The 14,057-nt window shown below is 44.1% G+C and overlaps 1 pseudogene; it reads left to right on the top strand.

Moving 5' to 3' along the window:
- Positions 1-1,772, top strand: part of LOC129326201 (gamma-tubulin complex component 3-like) — a 54,241-nt pseudogene extending 52,469 nt beyond the window's left edge.
- The last annotated feature ends 12,285 nt before the right edge of the window (positions 1,773-14,057 follow it).

Below are 14,057 nucleotides of genomic sequence, written 5' to 3'. Positions count from 1 at the left end.
ATTTATAATTCTCTTAACACAACATTCCCTCCACACTTCCTTTCACCTGGGTTGCCTAGTGATCTCGTTCTATTTTGTGGTGCTGACAAAGAATCTGTGCATGGAACTGTGTATCCCCTTGCTTTAAGAGGAAGCAGTAATATAGCAGTATTTCAGCAATTCTGTGAAGATTGGCTAATCTTCCTTTCTACTTAAACATCTCATTTTTCTCAGATATTTTGTGTGTGTCTTTTCATCTCATGACTGCCTCTTTGTCGATGCTTCTCAACCAACTTCGAGCCATCTTTGACCAGATCCTTGAATTTCAAAATACTCAAGATGCAATGTACAGAGCTTCCTTGGAAGAGCTACAGCTATGGCTGCAGTTTGAAGAGGAAAAAAAGAGAACAAGACCTGGAGGTAAAAGAAGTCTTCCATAGCATTCTTAGGGAGAGGGATGAGTTTTTCTTATTCCTCCTTAAAATCTTCTCTTTCCCTCAAAAAGGTTGGGAAAATATATATTTGTAAGAACAACTGAAACCCTTTCTATATTAATCTTTGAATAATCCATAATTGACAGCGAATGTGAAACTCAAATCTAATTTTTTCCATTAATATATATTTGTTGGCCATCCAGTCCTTTGGCAAGAGAAATTCTTCATTCATACTTGCTATGCTGTCTGTCCTAGAATCTCTTTGATTAATTGCTTGGTTTCCAAGGTTGTGAGATTATCAAGCTAACATAACATACTTGCAGCCTCATAAATAATGCTTAGAATTCTGAGAAAATCAATGTGTGAGTCCATTTAATGCCAGTGTATAAAAATGTGCCTTTTGATTTCTAATGACCCAAATGTGTTTTTCCATCACAGTTTTTAAGGGTGAATGGGGAGTGACAGCTTCAGAAGAGAAAGAATTAAAGAATTTAAAGATTCAAAACCAAGATGTGTTCACAGCTGCAACTTCTTACCCATTTCTATCAGGTATTTTTTTCAAAACATTATTGATGAATTTTCATATAAGAGGAGTAATGATGAGCACCTGTCTTTTTTTGTAAAGTACGTGCTGTTTTAACGTAGCCTTATCTGGACCTGTATATGATTTGGAGGAAGGCAAGTGAGAGTGAAGTACAGTGTAACCTGTTCCATTATTTTATTGTGGAAAATAGGACATTCCTTCTTAATAGAGGAATAATCAAGCAACCCACATAACATTCCCGAGACATTAAATGGCCTATAGATGAGCCTGCACGAGAGGACATGCAGACTAAAACAAAATTGTAAAACAGCATAAAGATCATTACATTTAATAGACTGAAACCCAGCTATTAGATGAATTATTGTACTTGAGAGTTTTTAAGAGTTCTTTTTGACTTGCTTTTAGCTGCTCTGTGTGCCCACACCAAACAGGCATTCGGAGAATTGATGACTGACAGAAAGGGTCAGGACCTCTTCCCATCTGCCACAGTCACCCAGCAAGCTTCCATGGCAGCATGGGGATTCAAACCTGGATCTCCCTGACCCTAACCTGACACTGTAAGCACTATACTGTGTTGGCTGTCATAGTCATGCCATTATATTCAAATAATAGTATGCAGACGTTTAGATGAATCTTTACTTCTTCATTTTTTTCAGGGCATTGTGCAGCAGTTCTTGGTGTCACTGACCACCGGTTCTGATGAACGTCTCCAATTTCTGAGCTTCAGACTGGATTTCAATGAACATTATAAAGCCAGGGAACCCAGGCTTCGGGTGTCTTTAGGCACTAGAGGGCGACGTTGTTCACACATATAATCCTTTCTGCAAGGAATGTCGCAGGATGGCTGAAGACTACATGTTGCTGGATGTGGCAGTCAGGGTTGCAGTACTCAACCCTTGCAATGGCTTGCAGTAGAGGTTTGTCATTATCACAAGCAACCTGTTTTCATTCTCGTGATTGTGCTACACTACATGGCTTGTTTTGTATATCTAATGTTTGCTTTTACTAAATGAGTTTAACATGTTAAATTTTTGATTATAGAGTCATTAACAAATCACTGTATTTTCTGTAGGATTTGAGTCCAGTGGCACCTTAAAGATCAAGATTTTCAAGTGCTTTCGAGAGTCAAAACTCCCTTGGTCAGATATAATGAAGGGAGCTTTGACTCTCGAAAGCTTTACACTCAGAAAATCTTGTTGGTCTCTAAGGTGCTACTGGACTCAAATCCTACAGTTCTACTGCAGACAAGCATGACCTGAAACTATATTTTCTGTGGTGTTTTGGAAGCACATTCCACCATAACTGATATTTCCAGGAAATTTACAATAACATTCAATTTATATACTGCCCTTCAGGATGACTTAACACCTACTCAGAGCAGTTTACAAAGTATGTTATTATCATCCCCACAACAACAAACACCCTGTGAGGTAGGTGGAACTGAGAGAGCTCCTAGAAGCTGTGACTGACTCAATATTCTCTTGAAGCATTAAGAAAGATTATAATTTTTCATTTCAATTCTGGAACTACTTTTGTTTAAAAAATCCCAAGAGAAAAAAAGAGACCTGTTCAGAGAATATAATTTTTTTACAGCAGTTGTGATGTTCTTAACTATGTGGAAAAACAAGTCAGTTAAAATGACATTCAGTAATGTTTAATATTTTCAAAATTATTTATTTTTCCAGGAGATGTTTAAAAGCACTAAACAGAAACAAATACTAAAGACACAACAGGAGTGAAAAATAACTAATATCTTAAAAATGAAATTGGAGACTTGGAACACTCATGTTAAGAAAAAATAGGTATGAATAGACGTGAATGAAGTGTTTTGTGTTCAAAATCTGGTATAGTAAAGATTAATTTAAATTATGAATACTATTTATTTTTCTTTCCTTACCTATTTTTCCATTGTAAATAGTTATACATTGCTGTCCAGATGATGAAAGGAAAACATTTTTGTAAAGAAGTGACTATAGTCATTGGCAATTACAATATGTTATATTCACAGGTAAAAAACTATCTTTTGGATATTCTTGTCTGTTTCCTCTACTGCCATTATTAGCTTTCAGGCTTCTTTTTCAAAGTGGGTACTGACACGAGGTGAAGAATGTGATCACACCCTTATTTCATAAATTAAGAAGCTGGATTAGCAACTCCTGAAACCCAGTATTCACAGTGCCATCCTAAGCACGAAAGGGTTTAGGATGACTAAGCCCGATGCTGGTGCATCTGGAGATATGCCATTGGCCAGCCCTGCACATGTGGTGCTGATGCCACACGGTGTAACTTGTAAGCCCGCATAGCAGTGGGAGGTGTCATGGATATATTATAGGTGGATTTGAACTTGGTTCCTTGAGCCTCTCCAGCCCCTGGTTTGCTGCTGGCATAATTAGCTAACAGCAGCCCCATCCTAAGACCCTGATGGTGGTGGAAGCAGAGCAGCAGTGGTGCCACTCATCTCCATCCTGTGTCTGTTCTGCAGAGGGTAAATAAATGAGAAACATCCTTTGTTGTCACACTTAACTGCACCTATAATTGGAGTGCAAGAAGGAAGGGGAGAAAAGAAGGGTAGAAGCCCATGGCGACATCCTTCACTCCTCCCTCTCCCTCTTCACAGCAGGGAGAGGGGGCACTTCACCTCCAACTCAGCTGCTTGTCAGAGGTTTCCTGACAGTCTCCCCCCCTCCCTCCAGCCGGCTGGACTGAGGGAGACTTTGAAGGGAAGGAGGTTCCCCACGCCCGTTTGCAAATGGCGTGGGGAACCTTCAGAGTCTCCCCTCTCTCCCATTATTCCTTTCTTTCCTCCTATCTGCTGAGGTTAAAGCCATTGGGCAGTCTCTGACTTCCACTAAGCCCCCAGGGTCTCATATGAATCTGATGCATCAGAACTGGGGTGAGCATCCAGCTCATTCTCTGCTAACATGATGTATAAGCAACAACTTTGGTCACCCACTGAGGATCATTGTATTTTTTAAGAACCGATGTTGAGGACGACTTTGGCACTTGACAACCGCCACCAAAAGAGATCCATTATTTGAGGTCATTCAGACTGTTTTTCATGCACCGTTGACTCCTCTAGTCTCTTCTACTTAACTGGATGTAGCTAAAGAACCTTGTATTAAACCATCTTCCACTACACCCGCTACAAAATATCTCGAGGAGCCTGTGGGCTGTGATTTTCATTTTTGTCTCCCCACCCTAAACTCTCTTAGTGATGCATACCTCACAGTTAAAAGGACACCAGTCCCAACATACAGCTCTTGTTGATGAGGAAATAGGGGAAATGATGCTTTTGGAAGGAAGACCTTCACCATTTCTAAGTATGTGGCCTATAGCCAGATACTGGCACTTTGTATAGGAGAAGCTGTCTCCAGCCTTGGATGGACTTCCAGTGAACGCAAGTCTCATAGCAGTTACTTTTAAAGAAAAGACTCTTCTTTGATGAAGCAACTTGTGGTGCAGATGGAGCATGGCTGTTGTGACTGACCAGCTCGGAGGAATCACCTAGGCTGGGGAAAGCCCTATTTGGCTAGATATGCTTGACGTTACAATCAAGAGTGAAAATAGGGCATCTTTTTCATGTATTAGCCCCTCTCCATTGGCCAAGCTGAGACTAGCTGGCTTTTTGGACTTCAAAACTTAGGCCCAGATTGGTCAAGAACTTTTTTACACATGGGGAGGACCTGAGAAACAGCTGCCCCTTCTGTGTATAGGTGTGTGAGGGAGTGCATGTGATGCTATGCATTAGGACCAGCATCCACTGTATGTATTTACTTGTTTGCAGTTCCCGGCAAGGAGGGAAGTGCACATGCTCAGGATGTGCAAGACTCAAATAGATCAGCAAAGTCTGTGTTTCCTTTCTTTGTCTGCATTCTAGTCTTGAAACTGAATTTACTCTTGAGTTGTATATAGTAGTAATAAAGTTGTTTTGATTAAGACACATTGCCTTCATTCCTATCCATGGCCTTGGCAGTCTGCTCATGGTTTGGAAATGTATCCTTTTGATCCCTGGCAGCAGCCAAGGGAAAATGGGGGGTTAGAAACCGGAGGTGGTAGCACACTGCCCAAAGGAAAGCTTCGAATCCTGCTTAGTGGAGGTTGGGGAGCAAACAAAGGACTTCTGTCCCAGCCTCCAAGCTAGGCTGCATTTCACCTGCTCTCTTGAGGGCTGCAAGGAATGAATATATCCTGCCGGGGAGTGAAGCAGAACCATCATACAAGCTCTTCCAAGCATGTTGACGAGTGTGGGTGACATCATATTTCTACAATGGTAGCTCTTCAATGCCATATATGGCTTCTTGATGCCCAATACCAGGACAAGAATTGAGTACTTGTCCTTCAGTGGTGAAGGCCTGTTATGCGCTAGGACAGATGATACCACAGAATAGTGCTTCTCAAACTATCTGATGTGGTGGACCAGCAATTCCACCCCCCTACAAATGTTCCAGGAACCAGTACCATATTTGTGCCATATAATTATTGTATTTGCATAGGTACGTAGCACATCGGATCAGAAAAACTAACGTTCTTCACTGTGTTAATTGGAATGGGAGTGTGCATATCAAGTGCGGTGAACTCGCGGAGATGCTCCCGTTTAAACACACTGAAGATTGACTGAAAGGCTGCTTGCTGGGCAGGAAAGTGTGTGTTCCGCTCATGTCTCGAAAATGCTTTAGTTTGGACTTTTTGTTTTGGGGTGGTTAATGTGATACATACGTGCTGGAGCACTATGTTTTCTTTTGTGGGTGTTTAGTGTGATATGTATATACTGGAGCACTATGGCATAATTATCAATATTATATAGCGTGTGGCTGAAAACATTATTTAATATTGTCGACGTTATCGGCTGATTATCATTCTTGGTGGAATTCTGATGTGATTTTTAAATTATGCTATTGTTTCTTTCTTTCCTGAGCTCACCAAGGACCAGCAGCTGTGGGTTCGTGGACTGGCACTGGCCTGTGGACCATCCCTTGCCTTTTCTGGGTAAGAAGAAGCATCCCGTGGTGCTTTTTGATCCACTCTCTTAGGTTAACTTCTATAATCACAGTTGGCTAGTTGCAGTGGCAAGTGAAGGACAACTGCAGAAAAGACTGAACGGGAATCCCAGTCCACACATGCCTGGGTCTCCTTTGGTGTGGCTCTCCATTAACAATGGTTTATTATTTCAAATTTTCTCCATTATTTGCATAACATGAACCTTTGTGGCAGCTAGGGACTCAGAGGCTGGAGGAGTCTGCTGCCTCCTCAGACCCCTGTGTGCACGCTCACGTGGACATGGGTTGCTTGCCAGCCTTTCCTTGCATTGTGCATAAAAGCACACAGGATGGGACTGGCAAGGCGGTGCTGGTGGTGCCATGTACTGAAATCAACAGGCTTAGACTAGAGTAACTCTGCTTAGGATTTCATTGTAAGTGTCTTATCAACACAGGTACTAGCCACTAGGATGAGCATCTAGAAAGTTTCTGTTTTCGTTTTGGTTCTGGGGGTTATAGAACAATTGTGGCTCATTACTGATCTGTTCCAACTTGGGGGTTCTAGCTTGGAACTGATTTGTTTGTTTGTTTTTTTGTTTCATGAGTTTTGTCCCCTTGATTGTTGCCTGTGCATGCGCAAATGCATGCCCCTCTCTTCAAGGGGGTGAGGCTCTGGTGCAGCTGTTTTTGCACGCAACAGCTCAAAAATTGCCCATAAAACACAGTCTTCCTTCTAAACTATCAAGCCACCAAGAGTGAGAGCATGCAATAATGGGGTTTTGTGTTTATGGAACCCGAGGAACGCTTGCGGAAGGCGCGAGCCAAGACAAAAGTTGGGCAGCTCTGCATGCAAGCGCACACTGTTCTTTTCTCATCATCCCCAAACCCATCAATTCAATGAGTTCCTCCTCAAGCACATGGAAACTAATGGACCCCAAAGAAGAAGAGTATTGGCAGTAGCTGGGTGCACGCCATGGGGGAAACAAGCAGTGCCAGCATGGCGTGCAAGCAGAAGAGCTCTCCATTGCCACCTGGGCCAGCACAACACAGCGAATTTTTTTTTAAAAAAAATCCTGCTTTTGTGACAAAGCCAATAAACTTTGCCTTTGAGTCCTGCTGTTATGCCATGTTGCCCTGGGCCTTCTGGTTTCGTTTCCATGATGAGGGGCCATTTGGGTTCATCCTCCTCCCTAATCTGCAGGTGCCCAGGCCGGAACTCCAGGCCACCAGACTATCCTTGCACTGTGCGTAAAAGTGCGCAGGAAGGGGGGGGCTGGGTTTTTTCCTTCATGGGAAGGGAAGTAGAGGGAGCATGGCTTTCTTCCCCCCCCCTTTTTTTTTAACTACCGAAAGGGGGAGACTGGCCTGGTTTCTGGCTGCTAGTCTCCCTTTCTGACTAAAAGTGTTAACTCAGAATGGAATGAAAAGGAAAAATGAGAAACTGGGGTCGCAGAAGAAACTGAATAAGAGAGTCTCGTTATTATCCCCGAAAACAAAAAAAATCAGACCCGATCGGTCATTAATGCTGGGTTAACAGTTTTAATCAGAAAAGCCTCAACAGCTGAAAGGCTTTCTGAGCTAGATGAAATTCCTCCTGGTGCTTCTCAACCCTCTATCTTTGGAGGACTTCTTAAGTCACAGTGAGTGGGCCTGGGGCACCATGGCACCTAAGCGAAGGACAGCAGCAGCAGAAGGCCACTGGATGGACCAAGCTCCACATGCCTGGGACCTCCGTCCTGACTCTCCTTTAATTGCTTTTTTCCAATTTCTCTCTAATCTGCATAACATGAGCCTTTGGGGCAGCCGGGGGCTCAGAGGCTGCAGGAGTCTCCTCCATCCTCAAACCCACGTGGGCACGCCCATGTGGATGTTGTTGGACTAGCTTTTCCTCGCATTGTGTGTAAAAGTGTACACAAAGGGATGGTGATGCTGGCGCGATGTATCATGCTGTCTGCAGCTCCCCTCCTCGGTGCAAAGCAAACCTTTGATCCCTACGAGCCATTCAATGCCTAGGAAGCATGGGGAAAATGCACTCCACGCACATCCTCTTCCCGCCAACTGAGTGAATGCGAAGGATTCAGACTCTGAGCTTGTTAAAATTAGCTTTTCTAAAATCCAACCTATACGTCTCACTATGGCCAGCTTTCCCCTTACCCAAGATCTTAAACTCCAAAACGACATGGTCACTACTACCCAGGGTGCCCACTACTTTTACCTCATCAACCAATTCTTCTCTGTTGGTGAGAATCAAGTCCGAAATAGCAGACCCTCTTGTTTCCATCTCTTCTTTCTGGAAAATGAAGTTGTCAGCAAGACAAGTCAGGAATTTAATGGATCTTATGTTTTTAGCAGAGTTTTGACTTCCAGCAGATATCAGGGTAATTGAAATCTCACACGATGACTGTTCCATCTCTGAAAATTTTGTAATTTGGTCTAGGAGTATATCATACAGGTCCTCTGCTTGGCCTGGTGGTCTGTGGCAGACCCCCACCGTAATGTCACTATTATTTCTTTCTCCTTTTATTTTTACCGTAATGTCACTATTATTTCTTTCTCCTTTTATTTTTACCAAAGGCTCTCAACAGACCTTCCATGATCAAATGCAGGTATTTCCTCACAAGTATATACATACTTGACATATAGTGCTATTTCTCCACCTTCCTTATTGGTCTTTTCCTCTTAAACAAGTTATACCCCTCAGTCCTAATATCCCAATAGTGTGTTTTATCCCACCAAGTTTCAGTAATGCCTATTAGGTCATAGCTGTCAAATTTACAACGGCCACATAGTTCTTCTTGTTTGTTTTCCATACTGTGCACATTAGTGTAGACACATCAGAATCTGTGGTTTATGTGCCTGGAGTTGCTTATCCGCTGATCATTAGTGCTCTTATCACCACTAATCAGTATCATACTAGTTATGCGGGTTTTTCCTCCCTCCTCCACAGGATTTAGTTTAAAGCCCTCCTTATCAGATTTGCTAGGCACCTGCCAAACACATTTTTTCCCTACCCTGGTGGGGTGCAAACCATCTCCTGATAGAAGTGCTTCCTCCCAAAAGCACAGGAAACAAAACCTTTCCTGATGACACCATCTGCACAGCCAGTTATTTATTTCCAGTATTCTGCTTTCTTCCCCTAAGCCATGCCCCCCCCCAAAGGAAGAAGTGACGAAACCACAACCTGAGCTCTCCCAGGTCCTTCAGCTTTCTACCCAGAGCCTTGTAGTCTCTTTTAATATGTTCTGAACTGTGCCAGGTAGTACCATTTGTTCCCACGTGGATGAGTAAGAAGGAATAATAATCTGTGGGTGTGATGAGACTTTCCAGCCTTTCTGTCACGTCTTGGACCTGGCAAACAACATACCTCTCAAGATGACAGATCCAGTCACTTAGCCTCTACCCCTCTCAGTAGCGATCATCCAATCACCATCACACATCTCCTAATTTGGGGGGGGGGCAGAAGCACAAGCCTTTTTAACCCCAAAGGCCTGAGAAAGCTCCTTTTTACTCTATGATTGCTCAGCGATCGGCAGGAGGTAGCAAGCCCCCCAGAGGTTGCCCGCCACTGCCAGGCACCCAGGGAATATATGCTGTGAATAGATGCTCCCTGGGGCACAGCGCTATCATTTCTGGGAATGTTCCTGAACTTAGTTTGGGGCCGATTTGGGCCCCAAATGGGCCGAATCGGCCCCGTATAGAGCACTAGAGCTCTCATGCAGGAGGCGTGGTGATGCCACTTCTGGAAGTGACATCACTGCATCAGCCCTGGGACGTGCACGTGCAAAGTGTGCATGTGAAGAAGGACCTCGTGCCCAAGGTAAGTTCCAGGTACCCTACCCTCCCAACGGGAGGGGAGAGGGAACTGGCAACCCTGGGTGGACCTAGAACCAATTGCTCAGTAAAAAGGGATCAGAATGCCTCCTGATTTTCCTGCTCCTGTGGGTCAAGTTCTTCCATTTGCCCTCTTCCTGTGTTTGGTGCTCTTCCTTTTCCTGAGATACCTTCTCCTCCGCATTCTGTTGATTTGATCCCTACAAGCCACTCCATGCCAATGCCATTTCCCAGGAAGTGCTGAAGAAAAAATGCACTCATGTGCATCGCTCACATCCCCTTCTTGCCAATGGAGTTATGCTAAGGGCTCAGAGCCAAGCTACAAATGACAAATTACGTGAGGACTGCACATGAAGGGAGTCACAATGTTAGCCGGGAAGCTGAGTTTTAAAAGAGATCAAAGGCATTGTCAATTTCCCCTATTCTAGGAGCTGTGATCTCTTTTAAAACTCAACTTCCTGGCTAACATTGCGACTCCCTTCACTTGCAGTCCTCGTGTAATTCTTTATTTGTAGCTTGGCTTTCAGACTGTTTCCTTTGGATCCAATTGGTTGCATGATGAGAGTAGACAGACCTGCTGGTAGGGGAAACAAGATGGTGCTGGAGAGCCCACCACTGCCTGACCAGTCTGACTGCTGCACACGTAAGAACTGATATGAAACACACACACTTCTCACCAGGGGGAGGCATCACAGGCTGTTTCTCAAATTGGTTCCAGAAGCTGCTTTAACAAGCCGAATAAGTGATTTTTGTATGTATTTTCAGCTCTTTTTTTCATTTTGCACACTCCTAACCTGAACACCTTTTTGATAGCAAGCTGGCTGTTAATTCACCTCTGAACAATCAGACCTCTTCTCAGGAAGGAGAGTGCAATAAAAGGGGCAGGTCAGTACACCGTTTGCTCAAATGGACACCTCTCCTTGGGATGCGTTCTTATAGCTGACTTCCTGGGATGGATGTTTTTCTAGACTTTCAGGGCCACCATAAAACCAGCTCTGTAACATCCCTGCACGCAGCCCACACCTAAGTAAAGTGGGGCTTTTTTTGCTCCTTTCATATCATTTAAATGGTTAATTTGAAGAAACTGACAACAAGGTGGTCTCTCTAGAAGCCGCTGCAGCAGTTAAGAAAGATCTATGGGGCGAGTGTGCCAGCTCTACCCCCTCTGGGCATGCACAGTGAGCAGCTGTTGTGTGTGGGGAAGCTTGCACTCAAAGTTTTATAGGTTCCCAAGTTAGCCTCTGTGCACGCGATTGAGATCCCATATGTGTGATGCACAGAGGCCACAAAGAAGAAAAACACAATTAGAATTAAAATGTACAAGGTTTATTTAGGTAGTATCTTGCCGTATCACATATCGGTCTGTATTTTGAAAGCGGAATAAAGGTTACCAGCTATTTCATTTGATTTTCTCTGTCTCTTCTTTCTGAATGAGAGTACCATGCTGCTCGGGCTCCAACGGCAAAGACTTGAAAACAGATTCGTAGGTAACATCAAAGCAAACCATCCATATGAACTGGACGAACCAACAAGGCTCTCTGCTTCACCCAGGTCTTAAGTTTCTTGCAGGGCAAGAGTCCCACCCCCCTCCCTGGGCTTCACCTGAGGCACTACGTGCACTCGGGCAGTGATCTGGCTCAGTAGCTGGAACACAGGATGCCAGCCTGGTGCTTCTCTCTCACTGCATCGCCTTCTCAGGGGCTTTCACTTGCTGCGGTGAAAGTTTGGGGGACTGGTAGTCCAGGATATGGCCCCACAAGGCAAGGGACTGGCTGCTCGGGAACCTGGCCTGCTGACAGCATTGCCTAGAGCTAAGCCTTCAGGAGTAGGCCTTTTAACTGAGGCCTTGGGGTCCCAGGGGTTTGGGTCTGGAGGGGGCCAGTGGTTTCAGGTGTCCCCTGAGCCTCCTGCTGTTTCTTCAGAATGGTCTCTGGATTCTCCTGGTCTTAATCTGAGCAGTCTGCTTCTAAGACCAGCCTGGGGGAATTCACGACACATGCTAATATCCAGATCCATGTATGCAATACAGTGAACAATCTCAAGTATTTGCTCCAGAACTCGAGCATGGTTCTACCCTTGACAGTCCCATAGTGGGATCCAATTTGGTAACAATGCCACCCCTAACCAGGGTGTCTTCCATTCCTGGTAATTCCCCCTCTACTACCCCTCCAGTGTTTAAGAACCAGGCAGGATGGAAGGGTGAAAGGAAATTTATTTCTACTGTGTTCATTTTTATCTCGTTTATTTTTGAGTGTTAACATGTTTTCTCTCACAGAAACCCACTGGGATCCTTGTTAGGTCTTTAGGACCGAGGTAGTCAGAAATCTGTCGCTCTTCCCCAAAGGCTACATGTGTTGACTCCACCCCACTTCCTGACTGGACTGCCGCAGAGCCAAGGGACTCCCGCTTGATCCTGGAGCTGGAAACCCTGCCAGTATGCATTTGGCTTCAGACGCAAGCTACAGAAGCCCAGAGAAATCAGCACACACAAAAGCCAGGCATCTATTCCACTGAAGCTGGCAAGCAGGAGCAGTGCCCTAAGCCCGGCAGCCCTTAAGCCTTTGAATGGTGCAGCTGCAGAGCTCTGGCATTTACACTGGGGCTTGTAGCTTTTACCTCATGATAAAAACCACTAATGCCATTTTAAAACCTCTGTTTTCACTGGGGGCTAACTAGAAAGATGAAATGTTTCTGCTGGGACTAAGTCGCCTTAATCTGCTTACGTGGGGTATAACTGGGGCGTGGACAGGACTGCTTGTGTGTTGTTCACTAGCCTTTAGAACATGAATACATTGTTCTATTTAACCTTTCTTTTATCATCAAATCAAGTTTTGTTGACTGATAAAGCGATGCAAATAGCAGAATTTCAGCATCCGAAATATACGTTTCCCCAAAATTTGCTTCTGCCTCCCTTGATAAATTTTGAAACCATACCTGTGCAGCTGGTTTACAAAACTGAATAAAGAAAGTAATACCTTTTTGTTAGTGTCTACCACTCTGATTTACTTGGCTTACTTTATTAGAGGTTTAAATGGTGGCTTAAGGAACTCAACAACAAAAAAACTGCCCCGTTAATTTTGTAATTGAGGTCTAGGTAAACAAATTGCCACAGCTGTAGAAAAATGTTTGCTCTCTTTCAGCTGAATACACACAAAATGCATCTTAGTAGAATAGATCCAACTGAAAGGCATAAATCAAGTGTTTAAAAATAGCAAACTACTGCTATCACCATTCTAAGTTAATAAACACAGGACTGCAAAGCTGAAATTATACCCCTGATGTATTAGGTAATGTTGGCTTTTGTTCAAATTGTAGGGAGATGAGCTGGGAGAACAACTGTTGATTCTGATTCAACCCACCTTACACTAAAATCTTATTTTGATGGGGTGTTGTATTTTTGTTTAAGAAGTCCATGTTTACCTTCATGCTTCTCAAAGAATGTCTATCTTTGTCATTAATCGCCTCTTCCCTTACTGTGTCAGCTGGATAAACTAAAAAGAAAAAGGTAGATTCTGGGGTAAAAATAACATGGTGTTTGCCACTGGATTTGTCTTGCTACATTTCAAGGAGTCTTTTAAACAGAATGTGCTGCTCTGCAATTCATTTTCTTTTACTATTTCATTACTGAACTGCTTCTTTATTGTTGACTTTATTGCTGTATATAGGGCTTCCCATCCTCTTGCAGTGAAGGATGGTCCCTGTGTAATGTTCAGAGTGGGTGGGTGGCCTTCCTAGCATGACACCTAGCATGCCTGCCACAGCTAGAGAAACCCCCCTAATTCCCCATGCAAGCAGTGGCTGCAGCTCTTTAAAGTGCTATATTTGCACCCCTGGTTCTGCCATGGATGTGTCTGCTGGCTGGCCAGGCTTGCCTGATGCATCCGCTATCCTGACAGGGAGCGAGGGAGAAAGTAACAACAACATGCTGGACAGACACCGGGTCCTGGTTCCCATCCTCTGGAACTGCTTGCAAGCATGGGTATGTTGGTTGCATCTCTGGTCACTTGCCCCAATTCCGACATTCCCTTGGTGATTGAAGCCTTTGAGGAACTGGGATATGTAGTCAGCATCAGCAGAGATAGCTGCTGTAGCATAGTGGTTAAGTGGTGGAACTGCAGATTAGTACTCTAATAGTTCAAATCCCACTACTACCCTGAGTGCAGCAGTTGGCCTTGAGTAAGGCCAGGACTTTTTTTCTGGGAAAAGAGGTGGGGGAACTCAGTGGGTTGCCCTTGGAGAAAATCATCACATGGCTGGTGTCCCCGCCCCCTGATCTCCAGACAGAGGGGAGTT

The sequence above is a fragment of the Eublepharis macularius genome, chromosome 3 (genome assembly GCF_028583425.1).
Source record: "Eublepharis macularius isolate TG4126 chromosome 3, MPM_Emac_v1.0, whole genome shotgun sequence".
Lineage (NCBI taxonomy): Eukaryota > Metazoa > Chordata > Lepidosauria > Squamata > Eublepharidae > Eublepharis > Eublepharis macularius.
Note: the sequence above shows the minus strand (reverse complement) of the source record. Positions and strands in the feature narration are given on the sequence as shown.